Genomic DNA, 19,632 nt, shown 5'->3' on the forward strand with positions numbered 1-19,632 from the left:
GTGTGCCTCAGACGCAGCGCGGAGTAAATACAGAATATCAGTCAGTTCCAAACAGAACTCGAAGAACAATCGCAGCGCAAGTCCCACCGACTGCATCGATTGATAAACCACACATGAACCCTAATTCGCGAGCACGGATGCTCTACTAACGCACCACTTCGACCCCCGCATACACGCGGGTCTCGTGACCCCCGTATGACATACGAGCTTTTATTGTGCATTATCAGCATAAAGGGCGACGGCTTCCAGTGGCACGTGCAGACTGATGGACCAACCTCAGACCCGAAAGCTCCCAGCCCTGATATCAGCGTACCGACGGGACGAGCACGGATCCACAGACCGCGAATAAAACAAACAGCCGATATGGAGACGGACGACCGGCCTGACTCAGCCACTGACCTTTCCACAGTGTTTACATTTGCCCTTCTGATTCCGGCGATGCACCCAGTGGTGAGCTGTGGCCGTGTTGTCCCGGTACTGCCGGATCCCCACGTCCCTGCAACAGACCGGACACGTGGTGAGCCTCCGCTGCCGCCACTGGCACGCGGCCCTGCCGCCCAGGCCATGCCAGACACGTGGCGCGAGCTGTCCGATCGCGAGCCACGTGGTGACCCTCCGTGCCCCACGCCAGACGAGCGGTAGGCCGCGCGGCGTCTGTACTGACGTGTGGTGAGTCGGCCCCCGGTGCGGACTCGGGGCCGGCTGCCCGGCCCTGTCCGTCAGCCGCGTGGTTAGTTTGTCCGGGACAGGGCACGGAGACGTGACGTCGGGGCTGCGGGCCTGCGCGCTCCCGTCTCCGGCGGGCCGTGACACAGTCAGTTACCAAATACCATTGCATGTCGTTTCTACACGTTGTCATGTCTACGTCATGTTTGTTTAGAGTAAGGATTAATCATATCCAACAGATTGGGATGGGAATCCACTCGGGTTCTGGGGACTGAACCAGAGGAGGAAACTGATCTTAAATCGTGCTTTGGCACTGATCATGAGAACAAAGTATTTTTCACGACCAAAAGTTGTGGAAACACATCACGGCAAAGCCGCGGGCACGTCCCAACTCCGCCGCGCCAGTTCCGCCAATGTAGCAACAGATGGCAGCACACGATAATCGCTTGCTTCACAAGAGGGAAGGTCAAACACGACCAACAGATGGCAGCACGGGAATGTCAAGCAGTTCACTGTTCGCACAGAGGGCGCTGGTGCTGCGACTGCTCGCGAGACGACCTCTGCTCAGCATCCACATCGCCCACGTGCCACTGTTGTCGGGATTCCCCATTGGCTCCCCTCCCCTCTCCTCCCACAGCCGATCACTGCCACGCGCCCTTAAACGCCTCCCGTTACAGACTATGGGAACGGACAGCTGCCCGGACATCCGCCCCGGTGCCGTCCGCAGAAACTACTCCAGAAACTATCGCGACGCATCTCGCCCGATCGATACGCTGGCACAAGGTGTTCGGTGTGGCCGGCGGCCGTCAGTGACGGACTTCCGAATGAAATGCAACACAGCGGTGCGCCGGAGCCGTCTCTGAACGGCATCGGTTCCCACCGAAAGTTGGCCAGCGAGTTGTTGGCCATGTTGGCCATGTTGGCCAGCGAGGTCAGCCGCACGCTTAGCCTTCGGGGCGGCGGCGGAGCGGCGTTTCCGATGACCCGTGACGGTCAGAGTGTAGTGAGCAAACACAGCAGCCGACGCTATGAAATCATCCGCCTACAGCCCGGCACTGGACCTGACTATACTGGACACCTCGGTCGCCAGTGCCCAGCGACTGCAGACCAACCAACCGACCGCCGGAAGACCGCCGTCCCGGTTGCAGTCCCGAGCGCCGTCTCTGATGAGCTTCGGCTCCTCTCGCGCCGCTCACTGCACCAGCTGCCGCCGAGCCGGAGGTCCTCCGGTCCCAGCACCGGCGGGGGTCGCTCTGGGTCCCGGGGGTGTCATCCGCTGTCACGGAGTTGCGCGCCATCCCCCCCCCCTCCCCACCCAGGCTGCACGAGCGTGGGCGCCAGCAGACGGCGGCGGTCCGCTGTCGACCGGCACCGCCCACTGCACGGCCATCACTCACGACAAACAGCGTGCGGCCTGCACCATCAGCTGCACGCGCAGACCACACCGCCGCCGATCGCCGCTCACAGCACGCGGCCTGCACCATACTGGCCGCTGGCCGCCGACAGGCATGCAGGCTGCACCGCCTACTGCACACGGCGGACAGGCACCACGCTCACTGCACACCGCGTGCGGCCTGCACCATACTGCCGCTGGCCGCCGACAGCATGCAGGAAGCACCGCCTACTGCACACGGCGGACAGGCACCACTGCTCACTGCACACCGCGTGCGGCCTGCACCATACTGCGCCGCTGGCCGCCGACAGCATGCAGGCTGCACGCCCTACTGCACACGGCGGGCAGACACCACCGCTCACTGCACACCGCGTGCGGCCTGCACTATCTGCGCTACAGAGTTGCGCGCGTTGAGCCTGTTTTAGAGAGTTGGTCCAAGCCTCGTGACGGGACGACTTTCTGTGGTATGCCTCCACACTAAGATCGTGATTGGCTGCGCGAGCCCTGACCCCAACGTCCTGGACATTCAAATCGGGTTAGCGGCTTAATTTTAGCAGCCAAAGCGTTACGCGTGCCGCAATACTCCGCACGGTGCGTCCTGCCCTTCGTCAGCTGAACTTTAGCGCGGCTGCATCCTCCGGCCGAAGGCCATCTTATTTCTGTTTAAATAGCGAAACGCCTGGAGCGAGTCGAACCCCAGCCGCCACACGTAAGTGAATCGGCAGGCAGACGCTTTAACCAGCTGGGGTATCGAGAAGAGCCCCCCCCCCCCCCCCACGCACACACATACCAATCGGGAGGCAGACGCTCTAACCAGCTGGGCTACCGGGACGAATCCCCTACCCCAGCCCACCCCACCCCCCACCCCCTCCCCCCCAACCCCGCTCAACAATCGAGAGGCAGACGCTCTAACCAGCTGGGTTATCAAGACGACCCCCACCCCCAACCCCCCACCCCCGCATACCAATAGGGAGGCAGACGCTCTAACCAGCTGGGCTATCGGGACGAACCCCCTATCCCAGTCCCCCCCCCCCCACCCCCCACCCCCTCCCCCCCCAACCCCGCTCAACAATCGAGAGGCAGACGCTCTAACCAGCTGGGTTATCAAGACGACCCCCACCCCCACCCCCCACCCCCGCATACCAATAGGAGGCAGACGCTCTAACCAGCTTGGGCTATCGGGGCGAGCCTCCCCCTCCTGCCTACCATCACTAGTACAATATGGAGACAGCCGGAGTACACAAACGGCGTCATCCACAACTAACAGCATAAGTGACGTTCGACAGTCTGTGTAGCGATGGGTATTAGCAGCGCCAGGCGGTCCATCAATTAAGATTAACGAGCATACTACACGCAACGCACACCCGGGAAGAGCCGCCACCTTTCCCGCGTACGTCTGGCGCTGTACGCCGCTGTCATTTGCTGCCCCCGGGCGCCTCCCCGCCACCTTCCCGCGTACGTCTGGTGCTGTACGTCGCTGTCATTTGCTGCCCCCGGGCGACTCCCAGAGCGAGCGTCACTGCCCGGCGGCTGGGCCCACCGCCGACTCCACACCGCCGCACGCCGCTGCAGTCGCAAACATGGCCGAAAACATTCTGGGATTCACCGCTGACGCAGGCAGCATCCATAACACGGCGGCAAACACTGCGGGGACGAGCCAGCCACGATATGGGAGGGGGGGGGGGGGGGGGGGAGCGGCGGCGAGTGCCGGGGGTTCGGCGCCAGCGGTAAGCTTGGTCGGCACAGCCACCGCCGCCCACAGCCGCCCCCCGACCGGCGTTCGCCGTGCAGCAGCACGCACACTTTGAAGAGTTGCAAGTGCTGTGCGCACGCATTTTAAAGGTGCGGGACGTGGGTGTCACTTCATTACTTTGCAAGGGGAGGGTACACCCTCTGAAGTTCACTTGAGCCCCCAATATTCCTTTGAGCCCCCTCAATGCACATGATCAAGAACATAGTACTAGGCGAAAGAAATGCAGACAAACTATCTTAACTATCAGCACACTCAGTACCTAAACATATCATTAATAGTGTCGTCGACTGCAAGGTATGGGCAGCTATAAAAGGGAGTACAGGGTAACCAAGATAAAAGGTAACTCGTGTACCCTCAGCAGTGGCAGGCGTATTTACCGCCAAATTAAGATCAGCGACGGCGGCAGTCATCTGGATTCCATAGCCGTTTAAATATTGACGGTTACGATGTGCTCCAGATGGCTCCTAGGCGGTCCGGAATGCGCAACAACAGAACCTACTAAAAGAAGTTGATTGTCCGGTCGATGGTCCACGGTGAGGCGCCTCATTTTTGGAGTGAATATATATATATATATATATAATATATATATATATATATATACTATCAATGAGGATCAGCGAGCACACTAAAACGTCTTGTTCGTACTTGTTCTTTTTCTGTGGCCAACGTTGTTCACTCAGCCCCCTCCCCAAAAGCCCCCTCCCCAAATTTTAGAAAAGGATACCCCTGTTTACGGCGCAGAGGTGCAATCAGGTACAGAGGTACAATCAGGTACAGACAATATATGACGAGGTACATGTACAGTATAGAACAGTCACGGCTAACCGACAGCGCACCGCTGCTGCCATAATGAATAAGGAGCATTCACGCGATAAGAACAGGACACAATAAGATCCCGTTATGGTTGACGAGCACTGTTGGGTGCTCCTCGGACTCCAATCGTACAGTGCTCGCACCGACGGAGCCCTGAACGTTCAGCGGGTGAGGTGTATCCGCGCTCGTACTTGTTCTGTCTCGATGGCCAACACACACCGGACGGCAACTCGTTCACTTACGACGCCCACGAGAACCCGGCAACTCCAAAGCGCGGGTGGGTATCTGAGCATTCCGCGCGCACACGAACAGGCGAGGCACTTCTGCGTGAAATGGTGGCCGACGCCTCGCTACGCCTGCGGATAGGGTCAAACGAGTTGCCTTCGACCCTCCAGCAGATAACGAGAGACTGCGCCAGCTCGCGCACTGAGCTCGCAGCATATTGCCACGCATTCCCACCCATCAGCAACATTAATTTCATACATTTGGGCGTGGCGTTCGTTGAGATGTCAGATGTTTAACATTAGATTGGGCTTCGTGCTGCAAAGCACATTATTTAACGTCCGCCCGCCCATCAAAAAGTCCACGGTCGCCGGCTGCCATTGATCAAGCGGGTTAATCACCAAATTAGTGTGCCAGTGGCCACGATTACGTGATGCGAAACGTGCCGGCTGCACGACAGGAGTTCGCACCAGACCATCCATGTGAACAGATTGGCAACGTTGACCGCAGTGCGGTCACTGTCACCGAGTCCAACAGATGGCCTCTAGGGCGCGTCGATACAGAAGGGGCGACCTACTGATGGGTGGTACGCGCATGCAAGCCTACAAATCATCTTATCCACAAAAACTAAAACACCACGCTTGTTTTAGAACAAGACAATTTCCCTTATACAGCTATATATATATATATATATATATATATATATATATATATATATATATATATATATGTTAATATGCGTTTTGAGTGTGCATTTTTGTGTGAATAGCATTACCACACCCAACATTCCCAGCACATTTGTTAAACAGATTTTTCGGACACACGTCTTTGTGAAGTCACGCAGGCAGCAGTAGCATCCCCCAACAGCAAAAGGTGACGCCACCATTCGCTAAACCTTTGTCACGAACACATGCATCGCTCGATCAGCAACACGTTTATTGTCTGACAGGCCGGCAACGCACGCACCAGGGAACTTTCAAGGTAGGTGAATAAAACAAGAAGCCGAATAATCGATGACTTTTCCACTTCAATAAAGTCCGCGAACTCCATCGAGAAGTTCAACCGAGCGTCCCAAACTTACGCCCGTCGCGGTGATTACCTACAGGAGGAGCTTTGCGTAAACCTCCACTGGATGTACACATACGTGTACACCATGAATACAGAGCACAGCGCACATGGCATGAGGCGGAGCCCCAACGTCCAACAATACGCTTATACGCATAATTTTTCATGCAGGCATGGCATAACTACCACCTACGTTCATACAAATTTCACGCAATAGGGGACGAAAAAAATTATTGATGCAACATTGGTCAGACAGAACGAGCTTCTTTCAGGAACGCTTAGATGGAAAATGCGAGGACGAAAAAACAGCCGTGCATAAAAACAGGGTGATTATTCCACGCCTTGAGGGGAGCGAAGACCACAGGGCTGACGAGACCGCCTGCCTGAGAGGCCGGCATAGGACGAAGCACAGAACCGCCGCCTCTCACCTGAACGTGGGCTTGCAGGCGAACTTCACCTTGTCGATCAGGTTAGCTATGCACCCTGTGTGGCAGATGATCTTGCAGGCGGTGCACTTCATCCGGGAGCCAGTCCTCTGCACGGCAGCAGGGCGGACATCAGACTCTACCCACGCCAGGAGAGTGCCTCCTGCCCCCTCTGCCGGCAGACTGCACCCCCACAGCAGTGTCTGTCGGCCGGCAGACTGCCACCCCCCGCGGCAGTGTCTGTCGGCCGGCAGACTGCACCCCCCGCAGCAGTGTCTGTCGGCCGGCAGACTGCACCCCCGCAGCAGTGTCTGTCGGCCGGCAGACTGCACCCCCACAGCAGTGTCTGTCGGCCGGCAGACTGCACCCCCCGCGGCAGGCAGCAGTCCGACACCCAGCCAGCGTGGCAGTGGTAGCCTGTCACATCATCACGCTGGATCAAGCGCGCCCCACGCAGCGGCCGCGGCCAGGCAGCCGACGCCATGCCCGCGATGTTTTTCAACCGTAACAGCACGACCGCAAGAGGAAACAACCGCTTACGCTATCGACCCGGGCGGCCGCCACAGCGCGTGGCCGATCCACCGTGGGTGCGTGTCGTCGCGGCAGCACCGGGAGACGCCCTCCACCGCGGCACGTCCCGAATCGATGTGCCGAGCGGTGGCCAACTGCGGCCGGTTCAGCCAGAGCAGCGGCGGGCACGATCCCGCCGACCCGGCGCAGCACCCACGCTGGTGGGAGCGCCCTCGCCGGGGGTGGGTGAGTGTTTTGCTCCTGGGTAGAGGGCGGTGGCCACGAGCCCGAAGCCCGGGGCATTACCCGCTTGGTTTAGGCCTGGGTATTGCCCCCGTCCTCTAAGGTCAACGGACAAGTTTCCTAATGGCCTCATAAGGCCACCCTTGAGCCCATCTGCACACAATGTTCGGACTCTTGGAGCCGGGGATTTCACGGAGTATTTGGCATCTCCCTCATCGTGGACTAATGGGTCACCCACGTCACCCTGTTTTCCACGACCAGCTGCTGCTCCACATTGATCACGAGCTTCGGGCCGTAAAACCACGTGTGTTTGAAATACCAAGCAGCCTTAGTTACTGTCCCCTGAGACACTAAGCAGACCTTGCGCGGGTTGCCGAGGCACATACACTTGCAAATGCTAGCCCGCGTCAAGCACGCCCCAGAATGCAGCTGGGACCTCAACCCAGGGCCAAACTTGCGCACATTTGATGCCAGCCTAAATGAAGTCCGCCACCAGTCCGGGACCTGGACCTGGCGCCGGAGCTAAGCCCACGCCAGACCAGGACCTGGACCTGGCGCCGGAGCTAAGCCCATGCCAGATCAGGACCTGGACCTGGCGCCGGAGCTAAGCCCACGTCAGACCAGGACCTGGACCTGGCGCCGGAGCTAAGCCCACGCCAGACCGGGACCTGGACCTGGCGCCGGAGCTAAGCCCACGCCAGACCGGGACCTGGACCTGGCGCCGGAGCTAAGCCCACGCCAGACCAGGACCTGGACCTGGCGCCTGAGTTAACCCCGCGCCAGACGGGCCGGCGCCGCCGTGACGGGCCGCGTTCCTGCCGGCGTCGTCAGCGCCGCCGCTAATGACGTCGAATTACAGCCGGCCGGCTCGTGCCGTCGTGCCGGTGGCCGTGGCGCGCGCCGCACGCCACGGCCACCGGCGGCATCGATTCGCGCGCCGTCAGGACACGTGCGACCCACCGGGCGAGCGCGGGCCGACGCCGGCGACGTTCGAGCGACGTCACCGGCTGGGAGGCGGCGCGGGAGCAGGCGACTGACATCTCTCGGCGACAGAGGCGAGCGCGGGCCGACGCCGGCGACGTTCGGGCGACGACGCCGGCTGGGAGGCGGTGCCGGAGCAGGCGACTGACACCTCTCGACGACACAGGCGAGCGCGGGCCGACGCCTGCGACGTTCGGGGCGGCGGCGCCGGCTGGGAGCGGCGCGGGGCAGGCGGCTGACGCCTCTCGGCGACAGAGGCGAGCGCGGTGGCGACGCCGGCTGGGAGGCGGCGCGGGAGCAGGCACTGACACCTCTCGGCGACAGAGGCGAGCGGCGCTAGGATCCAGTCCGAGCCGCTGGCAGATTAGTTGTGGTCTATGGGGAGGGGGATTTGGAACAGGGTCGAAGTCAAAGGCCATGGCGTGCTCGTTTGCCTGTGTGTCGTTTCATTCCGAAGCGTGAGGCGGAAGAAATTGGGGGCGAAGATTACCATCAGGTGAAATGCAATGCACAGGCTTTAACACCTTTTTCACAGGCCTTAACGTGAGCACACTGTCCCAAGCTGCGTCCATACACGGAGTTCCTAAGACAAGCAGCCGGCTCACGGGTGGTGTTGAACAGTGGATGACCTTTAGCTGGAGCTAACAGGCAAGTGTTATCCTTAGCGCTGATGTGAGCAATATTCGTATCTAACAAGATTACTAATTTTACTTTCGTTCAAATACGTCTTACTCCATGACTGTCAAAACCCTGTCCGTGGCAAAATGAAACCACACCAGTTATTTTAATCGACTAAACTGGTGAATGTACATTCTTTTTTGGATTTTCAGCATTACAAGGGGTTACAACCTGTCTAGGATTCCAAGATGAAAAACTTTTACAAATCACAATGCATAGCAGCATCGCGATGAAGTTCTAGCATGATCTGTGGAGGCATTGAACGCTTCTGCAATATGCGCGTAGGTAACTTTTCAGGGTACACCGATACAAAAATACAAAGTCATTTTAAAATGGAATGCAATTTCCATGAGCAAAACCCAGTTGAAACCACTTCACGACAAAACTGTGCTTAACTTTTTCTTATGGCAGCGGGCCAGTACCACGGCAATAAATGTGCCATCTTAAGATAGCATGACACATTTGTTCACGTCACCAATCTTGCAAATTCGTTTAAACATAAGATTGTGCGATTTCTTGGTAGGTTCGAGAGCATCTCTACGGCAGAAAGGTTCGTTTACGCTACGGCGTTCCCGGGTTGGCGATCGGCAGGTAATCCACGCCCCAGGATGCCGCTCAGCAATAACCCTTCCTGGGGGGGGGGGGGGGGGGGATACCGAGCAGTGATCCCTGCTCGAAGGGTGCCGCCGAAGGGTGATGCATGTCCGGGAGACGCTGCGAGACGTTCATGCCTGTACGGGAGACGATACGAGACGCTGATGCTCGTCTAGGAGACGCCACGAGACGCTGGTGCCGGCCTGGCGCCGGCCGAGTGACGGCACCATAGCGGCCACCTGCCCCCCAGAATAATTCAGCCCGCTGAGGCGCCGACCGCGTCGCAGAGCAGGCACACAGCCGCGCCATCACTAATGCACGGTGTTCAATATGGCGGCGGCGGCGGCCGTGCGGTACGCCGCCGCCGGACCGGCCGGTCGGTCAGCAGCCCGAGCCGCCACGCCCAGCGGCGGCGCGTGACGCCGGCCGCCGCCGCCGCAGCGGAGGCGATCGCGGCGCGCGTCACAGCCGCCGCCCGGGGCCGCCCGTCCGCGGGCCGCCAGGCACCAGGCCGGGAAGAGGCCGCTGTCTGCTGGCGCACGGGCTCCTCACGACGCACCACCAGTGGCACGTCTATTGCGGGATCAATATCGCGGCGCCAGAGCGCATTACACCACAGCAATTGAGGACTGCTCGCATAGGACAATAGTGCACTTAACGGCCAACTTTGCGACGTTCCGAAGTCCCAGGAAGCCGTACGTCACTGAAGGGTGAGGTGTCCACTGAGGCCGGCAGCCGAGGAATGAGTGGCGGCATTCATAGACAATATCTGTGGCCACTAAATGTCATCCAGAGCGTGACTGGGTCAGCAATATTTAACTCGCGGGGGTAAGGTGGAGTGGTGGGGTTGACGGCCATTCGCCTATTCACAACGCTGCATAGTTTAACGGCTACCCGTCGAAACTAGCCTGCAAACTTCTCAGTCAGGGCTGCCGGTCTTTGAAATCCTCTTCACACTGCTTAAAGTGAGGCAACAAACATTCGAAGCACGCGGCCAGGCACAGAGCAATTCGGGAGGAGGAGAGCGGCACTGGCCACCTCCCTGGGGCGTCAGCGCCAAACCATGGCCCCAGGAGGTCGGAGGGCCATCCAGCTCGCGGGCCACAAGGCGGATGCGTCCTAATGCGTGGCTGCGGCACCGCCACATTTCACGACGCAGCAATATAGGACAAATTTCCGAAGGAAGACTGAAGCATAAAGTGGTGTGTTTTTATCACCTTACGAACGTCATTGCGAAAAAAAACATTTAGTCGCACGGTTACTCAACACCACTCCTGGAACAACGCGCCGTAGATCACTGGCATCTCGATTCCCAACGTTCTGCACCGGTCACGCGCCTGACATGCTGACTGAGGTCATGACAGCGCGGCGGAGCACTACGGGATCAGACGTCGCCAAAAGTCGCTGCCGGTGGCCGAGGCGCCGGCCATTTCAGCGCCAAGGTGTGCCGCGCTGGTGTACGGCTCACAGGACGCCGTTCGATTTCCCTCACGTCATCACGGCACCAGACACGCCGAGCAAACAGCTATACCGCAGGTTCAAACCGTGTCCTGGTCCGCAGCCGTTGGCGGCAAAGGGGTCGTGACGAAAGTGCCCACATTGGGCCATGTCCACCAATGCTTCAAAGTAAGCGAAAGCAAGCGATTATATCTAACCAGGAATTTCGTCGCTGTTTTTCTTCTCCCCTCACTTGACATTTTTTTGCTGCGAAAACACAAAGCCCCTTGTTTTTTAAGCAGACCTTTACCGCAAAATCTTCGCAAATTTTGACTACATCGCGTTAGCCGCCCGCGCCACACGCAATCGATAGGGCCATGCTAGCCGCCGGGAATCTATAGCGGACGGGCCGCAGCGCTAACGACACATTGATCTGGTGGGCGGGCCGAGGTGGATTAAAAGCCGGGCTCAGCGTCCCTGATCGGCAGCTGATAGTCGTGTGCTTCCCGTCATCGGAATCCCTTGTGATCCTGCGATGTCAAGTCTAACGGATCACAATCACGCTAGCTTCCGATAGGCATGGCCTTAACTGATACCAGATGTTCCCCCTATTATTATTTTTAGTTTTTCTTTTCGCGCTCTGTTGGCGCACTGTTCACATTGGCTGAAGCTGCAGGACCGCGGCCAGTGACCCCACTCATCCTTGATCGACCTGCTTTTCAACATTGGGGAAATAATTACACGCACGCGGATAACGAGAGCGCTCCCGACGACTGACGACATATAATTTCGGACGAAAGTTCAATGAAAGGCAGGATGTAATTACAGAGCTACAAACAATGAAAGGCAGGACGTCATTACAAAGTTATATTGCAACGTGACAGTTTGCGTCGCTCTGCAACGGAAGTACGGGATTGACATTTTGTTGATTCAGGCGCTCACTACAATGCCCCGCGAACTTGTGATGTATTGCAGCATTTCAAATGAAATCGATGCGAAAACGACGAAAAGAGCACAAAAATGCATTCTATTCACTGATGGCGCCATACAGCAAGGCTTCACGTCACTTTTCCAGCTGACAAACCTTTCCAATCGTGTAATTAGGTGCGAGCGATATGCAAAACTGAACACTCATCAGGTTAGAGACTACATGGGTTGCCGAATCCCTGTTTTGCCATTTGCGAGCTGCCTGCCACATAAGATATGTTACTTTTACATAATCAGACATTGTAATTATTGCATCAACATAACGCCAAGAAAAAAAAACATCTAAATAGACATCTCAGCCCACTTGCATATTATCAGACACTGTGGCAGGCAATCCGAAACTATTCATAGCCAGGATCACCCCCAGCCCAAAGTGCGCTCTTGATCAGGCCTGTAGTCGGCCCAGCTGTTTCTTTCGCTATCTTACCTAAGCACGCAGCAAGTGATCGGCCAAATGATGCAATAATGTATAATAAGCATGTCTGCGTCACCCGCTTGTTGAGATTGCACTGTGAGATCTGTACTAGTGCTGTTCGCTTTCATTAATGGCGTTAGCAAAATTCAAAGGTGACATATGCATTTTAATGGGTACCATACTGTTTAAATACCAAATTTTAAAACTTTAAAAAGCAAACCTTCAATATCTTTAATTAGAGAGCTCATGAACAATAACCAGCAAACAATATTTATGATATGCCTACGTCATCCAGTACACTACAAACCTTAGTCTAAGTGATTCGGTGGTTGTAAACAATATAGGATTTAAGCGATCGCTAGTAGATTTGTTTTGATGCGTCCATTTCGATAATCACGCTCATTTCGTGCAGAAAGCTCAGGCAAGCCTAAGCTCCTGTGGAAACCTATCACAAGAGTTTACGTTTGCAACTGTATTGGTGTATACTGATGAACATGGCCGGGTATAGCCAACCCAATGTGTGTCTCAGCCAGGGCACATTAGGTGGTGTTTTGGGTTAACAGGTTCCCATCGCAAGCCTTATCAATTAGCATATTAAAATCATAATGGTGCCTAGCCGCACAAAATTAACATTTGACACGGTTTGAAAGGCGAAGCCCTTCTAATTTCTGAGGTACATGCCTGTGAAAATGGGGGAAAGGTATATCGGGGAAAGCATTTCCAGGTCTAAGTGGTATTCATGACGTCATAATGACGTCATTCAACTCCTGCCATTCCATAACCCATACGGTGATCAAGGCCGAAGAAAATATAAGCGTCGAGGTGTTCATATTTGGCGTTAGTGAACGCGATTTCCAGATATAATTGGCATCAATCAATATCATATATATATATGCAATACAATATATATCAATCAATAAATGACATTGATTGAGAGTCAATTGGCTCTCAATCAATGTTGCTCAAGGCACAATGACGTAATCAAACCATAACGCATTACGGAGCATATTCATTAAACAGAGAATTGTGATGCCTAGAACAATTTTTTCCACTTGATAAGCATACCAATAGTTACACGTGAGTTCGTTCTTTCAAATATAATGCTCGCTTGAACATCTTCGAATGTGAAACATCCCCTTTAACTGACATATGGGCATAACGTAGGCGTCATATAAAATAATACCCATGTTATTTTACTTCAATATCTTCAAATGCGAAACATCCCCTTAAACTCATATATGGGCAAAACACAGGTATTATCGTTCTGAGTTCGGGGATGGTCGCCGCTAATTTCAGCGTATGCAGAACCAGTGTTTCAGGAGTAGACATGCTGTATTGCAAATTCACATTACAAAGTCACCAGAACACTTATAATTATGGTGCCAATGTGCCGATTTTTTGGCGAATTTTGCTACAACCTAGACATATCAAGCGTAACATGCAATTGCAGTCTTGGGTTTTAAGGGAGGGGGTTCTGCGCTGAATTTTTAGGCGAAATTTGCCGCAGCCTTAAGATGTTTAACGCAACATGCATTTTGCAGTCTCGGGTGCTAAGGAAGTGTGTTTTTCTAGCCTTGTTTTTTCTTTAACTAGATAAACCAGTCAGCTTCTTTCGAGTCCTGCAACTTGTCAACCACAACTCTATTTAAATGATACAGGTGTGACTGAAATGTGGTAGCTTGGCCTGCAGAGCTGTCATCGCTGTTCCTTTTTCATGCTTGGCTTTCTTGAGCTCAAATGCGAAGCCTTTTTCTTAAGCCACGCCTTGGCACGGCCTGTTTTGCCTCAGGGTCCGGTTTTCATACGCCGTACTCAAGTGTAAGTATAGCGTCTTGCCTGCGGTGTGAAAATATAGCATGATTGACGTCTAATTTATTATAATATTATTCATCGCAACCTCACCCATTGAACGCTCTAATTATGATATATTGGTTTTTTAGAAATATACATGAACTTGATTGAACAGTACTTTATTGAGACATGAGTTGCCTTATATATGCATATATATATATATATATATATATATATATATATATATATATATATATATATGCAATATAATTACATTACACTACAATTACAATACAATTACAATACTATATATATATATATATATATATATATATATATATATATATATATGCAATATTATTACATCACACTACAATTACAATACAATATATATATATATATATATATATATATATATATATATATATATATTGTTTAAGATCTAGGATGTGTCGCTTATCCATTCTCAAAAGTAATCTATGGTTACTCAGTTTATGACGGCAAATGACACACTTAAAATCTGAGCGCAAAACACTAACAAATAACAAAAACTTGCCATTGCATTGGCCAGTACTATCCTGTCCCGAAAAACAAATATTTCTTTATCAACACAGAACACATGAGCATTACACAACGTGTTTGCATATTCAACCCAGCAAATCACACTACTAAATTCTAATGACCCATTCCCGCGTGGTTTTGTCAGTGCCAAGCTCATCGTCTCCGTGATTTGTTTGCGATGCTGCCCCAGAGATGATGCAAAAGTTTGATTGATTTGCAAGCCTAGTGCTGGTGTGTAGTCATGGATGAGTAATTCTTTCAAGATGCTGAGTTTCTGGTCCAGATTCGGAATCGATTTCACTCGAGGGAAGAGAGCACAAGAATGCATGCACGCATTCCGAAAACCAGGACTCCTCGCCGTCAATCAGCTGAACAGTGTGTCCGACATTTACAACTACATTCAGACCAGCGGGTGCGCTTCGGCAAAAAGGACGACACAACTATGCGGGGTCGTGTGGCGTAACGCCACACACATGCCGTCCGCGTCCGCTACGTGTTATACATAATGTATAACATATATATATATGTATATATATATATATATATATATATATATATATATATAAAGTTTTCATCACTTCCAGGCATGTGTCCATGTACCCACTATGTCCAGCGGGTACATGAGGCACATCGCGCCGGCTGCTCGTGGGTCCTACTCATCCCGACAGGCAGGATTCCAAGAGGCCATCCTTCTCCCAAAATCGAAGCCAAGCAAAGCCATGGACATCGCGGCTTTTTATAGTGCCAAACGGCGTACTTCAGACCCGTTAGGTCGTCCCCGGTACGCCCATTACGTTCCATTCAAGTGCCCCGAGCGCATAAAACGTGCATTGGGTATTACGCTCTAAGCTGAGAGACCATCTAATGCTGCAATTCGGACTCGTGGTTTAGCCAACCGTGCTCAAAACAGTCTCAAAATAACCACCGCGGACTTGGCATGCCAATAACCGGGTCGGGCCATGCCTCCCACTGATTGAGTGTGTAAAGTGATCGGTAAGACCGCGATGCTAGGCTACCGGCATGCATCACGTCATCGCCAAGATCGCAGTCACATATGAATTTCGAGTAGTCAGCTGCATGAAGCGAAGACTTTTCACCACTTTCTGGCCGCACGGTGTATGCAGCGTGCGTTTGTATTTACAATCCACCATTTGTATACTACATTTGTGCATACAATCCGAGTTAGCGTTTGTATTTACAATCCACATTTCAAGCAATCGATAAACACCAGGAATCGGTGCGTTAGGTAATTTCCAGCCTACATACCCACACGGTAAGCACGGTTTGAAAGCCGCGTCGGTTGTACCTACTTTCGCTTCATGAAACAGGACGCTGGTGGGGCAGGCAGAATTCTGGCATGCTGATCAGTGGGAACTGGTGGGCAGAGGGGAAGGGGGAATACTTACGCAACAGTCCTGCTCGGGCACGTAGCAGAAATCGCCCGAGGCCGAGGTGGGCATCCAGAGATGTTCGCCAATGACGGCTGCCTCGCTCCAGTCACACGTGCTGCGCAGCGTGCGCCGGCCGCCCTCCGCCTCGATCTCGATCTCGCCGGTGGCCGCCTTTCTGCGGAGCACAGCGGGGGCCGCGGCGTCAGCGCCGCCGCTTCGCTGGGCCCCAACACGCCACGCGGCAGGCGGCGGCCGGGGAACGGACGGCAGCGCCGCCCTGGCCACCGGTCTGTCGTCGTCGCCGTCACATTTACGTCCGGGGCCACCCGCGACACGTCACGGGCACGCGGCGGCATGGGCGTCGATGAGATGGGCGCCGACGTGAGGCACCGCAGCATTTCTGTGTGGGCACCCGGCCTTTGTCTTGTGCACATCACACATGCGCCGGGCTGTAACAGCTGGCACGGCTGCTCGCAGCTGCGCGAGCCGGGCGCGCCGGATAATGGACAACAAAAAGCCCCAATACACTATTCAGCGCAGGGGTAATATATTCAGCACGGCGCCGACGATGTCCCACGTCACGTGCCAATGTCTGGACAATACAACGCTCACAGTACACACGAACAATTAATTATATAACTATCATTATATAATTGGGTACTGTTCATGAGGAAGTTGCGAAAATAGCATTGGGGCATAATGCTCGCGAACAAACGAACTTAGCCAGGTCTGGAGCTGCGGAACAATTCATGGTAGTTGGGTACCAGGGTGGTTCGAGACCAAACTCGGTTGGCGTGCCGCACTCACACCAGTGACTCACACTCAGGACTACCAGTCAGTGACTATTAGTCAGGGGACATCAGAGGTGAACGTTACTTAACGCTGCTCGTCGACGAGTTCTGTCCAATGACTGTTCCACGGACGCTAGACCCCGCGGACAGACCACGTGCAGTGGGAGCGGAGAAAATTGGATTCGACTCGCGGTCTCTTGAAATAGTTTTACTCACCTCACTGGTTGAAAACTGCAGGAGCGTTCTCGCTGTTCCGTTTACGAGCTCTCGCAGAACAATTCCAATCCCTCGAGAACTCTGTTTCTCGACTAAACGGCGGCACTATAAATAGACCCCGACATCCGGCAGTGTCATGCTCTGCTCCCAGAGCCATAGCGAACTCGCACGACATACTTGAACAAATTGCAACAAAATGGCTCCGCTTCGCCTCACCCAGCCACAGGAAGTCTCTTTAACTAGCTGCCGGAGTGCACCTTGACACGGCGGAAGCAATTCCGCCACAAGCGAGGACAGAATATGCTTCGTGTGGATCGTTGTGAAGTTCGGACGATATAGCAGTTAGAATCACATTGAGGAGATATAATGCAGGCATAAAGTGAATGCAAATGATGGTGACGGCTGGTCTGGGTTCAGATAGAATGTCACTAGGAGGTTTAGGTTGGATGTCGTCACGAGCCATTTGCGAGAAACAGCCAAATAAGTGTGAATACCAGAACCGAGATTATTCGCGTGAGTTATGCAGACGCACACAGAAGCAGGAAAGGCATCTTGCCGCAAGGAAGACATCAATAGCGTCATTTCTTCCAATGTCCAGTGAGCGAGGCCTCTGGACAGCGAGCACACCCAGCATCCGTAGCATTTAAGGGGCGCGTCCCCAGATCGATAAAACCTTTCCCCGGTCGGGAGAAAGCGGCAGACCGAATAGCCGCACGACTAGGCAGCTGAGCGCGGCCGTATCGTTAGGTTCCGGAGCAGACGTGCAAGTCAGGTGTTGAATGAGAAACATTCCCGACGATAGCTTATCTGGCGGTGACACAGAGCGGAAATATGGGTCAGGAATCGGGGATGGGATGGGCCTCGCTCGACACAACTGAACACCATCCCGATGGACTAAATACGTGGAAAGACAAGCAACGCGTCAAGGTCTCCTTTCCGCACCCTAGCCCTCAAACAGAAAAATGCTGGATGACCTGATTTGCGTCTGATACAAGTCAATGCATCTAACTCCGCTGGCACCTATGGTCATCGCTTCATAGGGCTGCAGGCATCTCAATGTTCTGAGACCAGCGGGTGGTCCGCAATTTCAGTGCAGGCTACGACTACGGAAAACACGACCAACTTCAAGAACCTTCGAATAAAACTTCAATTGACTTTATTACATTGCCGCTTGACGTCTTGGAAGATTTGCACTTCCAACGGCGCGAATTACGTACTATGAAAGGGGCGCTTTCCATTCTCAAGCTTGACAACGTTCATTGAAACCAAGTTATCTGCATTTTGTTAACCCCTGACATACAGGGGAGGCTTTCCTTTATGGCATGCCAAGATATAGCCAATCACCTCAACTAAATGCAATCGCACACATTCATATTGTTCAACAATATTTTTCACAGGCATATTCGTGGCGCAAAAGGACGACTGACTTAGATGCTGAGAAAAGAGGAAAAGATGTAGACTAGTACTGTTGCTGCTATTTGGGGCTCGAGATCCCATTTAAATGCATCAGGGGCCCACTTCTCATGTTTTTGAAAGCTTCATGACTTTTTAAACTGCTAAAAAGCACTTAAACCTTCGGCTCCAATAGGAACCTCCACCACCTCCTAGATGTTAGCTAAATTATTTAAAAGGATGCATTGTACGCGACGGGGTTTGACAAACTTTGAAGGCCTGTGGAAGAAGCGAGGAGGTAAGCCTAAGCACATGACTACCATCAATTAAATGCCAACCAGGATGAATAGCCACAAAAAGCTTTGGAGCTTTCCGCCTACAACGAGGGACACGCAAGAGGTTCTTTCCGAAGCCCGTTGTTAAGAGACCAATGGACGTGTTAACTGATCTGTTAAAGGCATTACTTTCACGTGACACACCGCACGACAAAAGATGCTCCAACGAAGCTCGCAGATACCAACTAGTTCACCTGAGCCTGGACGCAGGTGTATTCCGAAGATTAGCAGCGTTGAGAGCAACGACGCCCGCGGCACAAGTTCACAGTCTCTCCATACGCGGCAGCAAACTCGGCCCACCCATCACCGCACCGGCGGGATTCCGCGCTGACCGCACAGCTCGTGCGAGCGCGTGCACAGCACACCTCCCGTGCGAAAGGTACACAACGCATACGTGGTGCGAGCGCGTGCGCAGCACACCTCCCGTGTGAAGGGAACATACCACACACGTGGTGCGAACGGGTGCGTAGCGCCCTTCCCCATGGGGAGGACACCCCACGCACAGGCGGAGTGGTCAATGACCAACTACGCCTTCTTTGTCCGGCACCCAGCAAGCGACGGCGCGGCCGGCTCGGGCGAACGCGCCCGCGCCCGCCGAAACCTGCTTCACCGCTCGCATCGCCCCAGTCGCGTCAAGCGAGCAGTGGCAGCCACTCCCTCGCCGGGCACGGGCCGCCGGCGGCCGCGGCGTTCCACGTACTTCGCTCGGCCGGCGCTCTGCTGCCTGGTGTCGCCTCCGCCGGCACCTGTTCCCGCTGGCGGTCCGGGCGGCGGCAGCGAGCGCAGACCGCACTCCGGCCAGCACCGGACGCTCAGCAGCTGTACAGCGACCGTGTCCGACGGCGGCCAGCACAGCACCCGGCTCAGCCAGCACAGCACCGCCCTGAGCCAGCGGCACACCAGCACCAGCACGGACCAGCCGCCGAACAGCATGCGCGGTGCCGCGGACGCTGCCGCCTCGGCCGCGGCGCCG

General features: G+C 54.2%; 1 pseudogene; it reads right to left on the bottom strand.

Moving 5' to 3' along the window:
• The window catches only part of LOC119095576 (eye-specific diacylglycerol kinase-like), a 45,207-nt pseudogene that overhangs the window by 18,681 nt on the left and 6,894 nt on the right, over window positions 1-19,632 (bottom strand).

The sequence above is a fragment of the Pollicipes pollicipes genome, unplaced genomic scaffold (genome assembly GCF_011947565.3).
Source record: "Pollicipes pollicipes isolate AB1234 unplaced genomic scaffold, Ppol_2.1 Scaffold_1693;HRSCAF=1982_pilon_pilon_pilon, whole genome shotgun sequence".
Taxonomy (NCBI): Eukaryota; Metazoa; Arthropoda; class Thecostraca; order Pollicipedomorpha; family Pollicipedidae; genus Pollicipes; species Pollicipes pollicipes.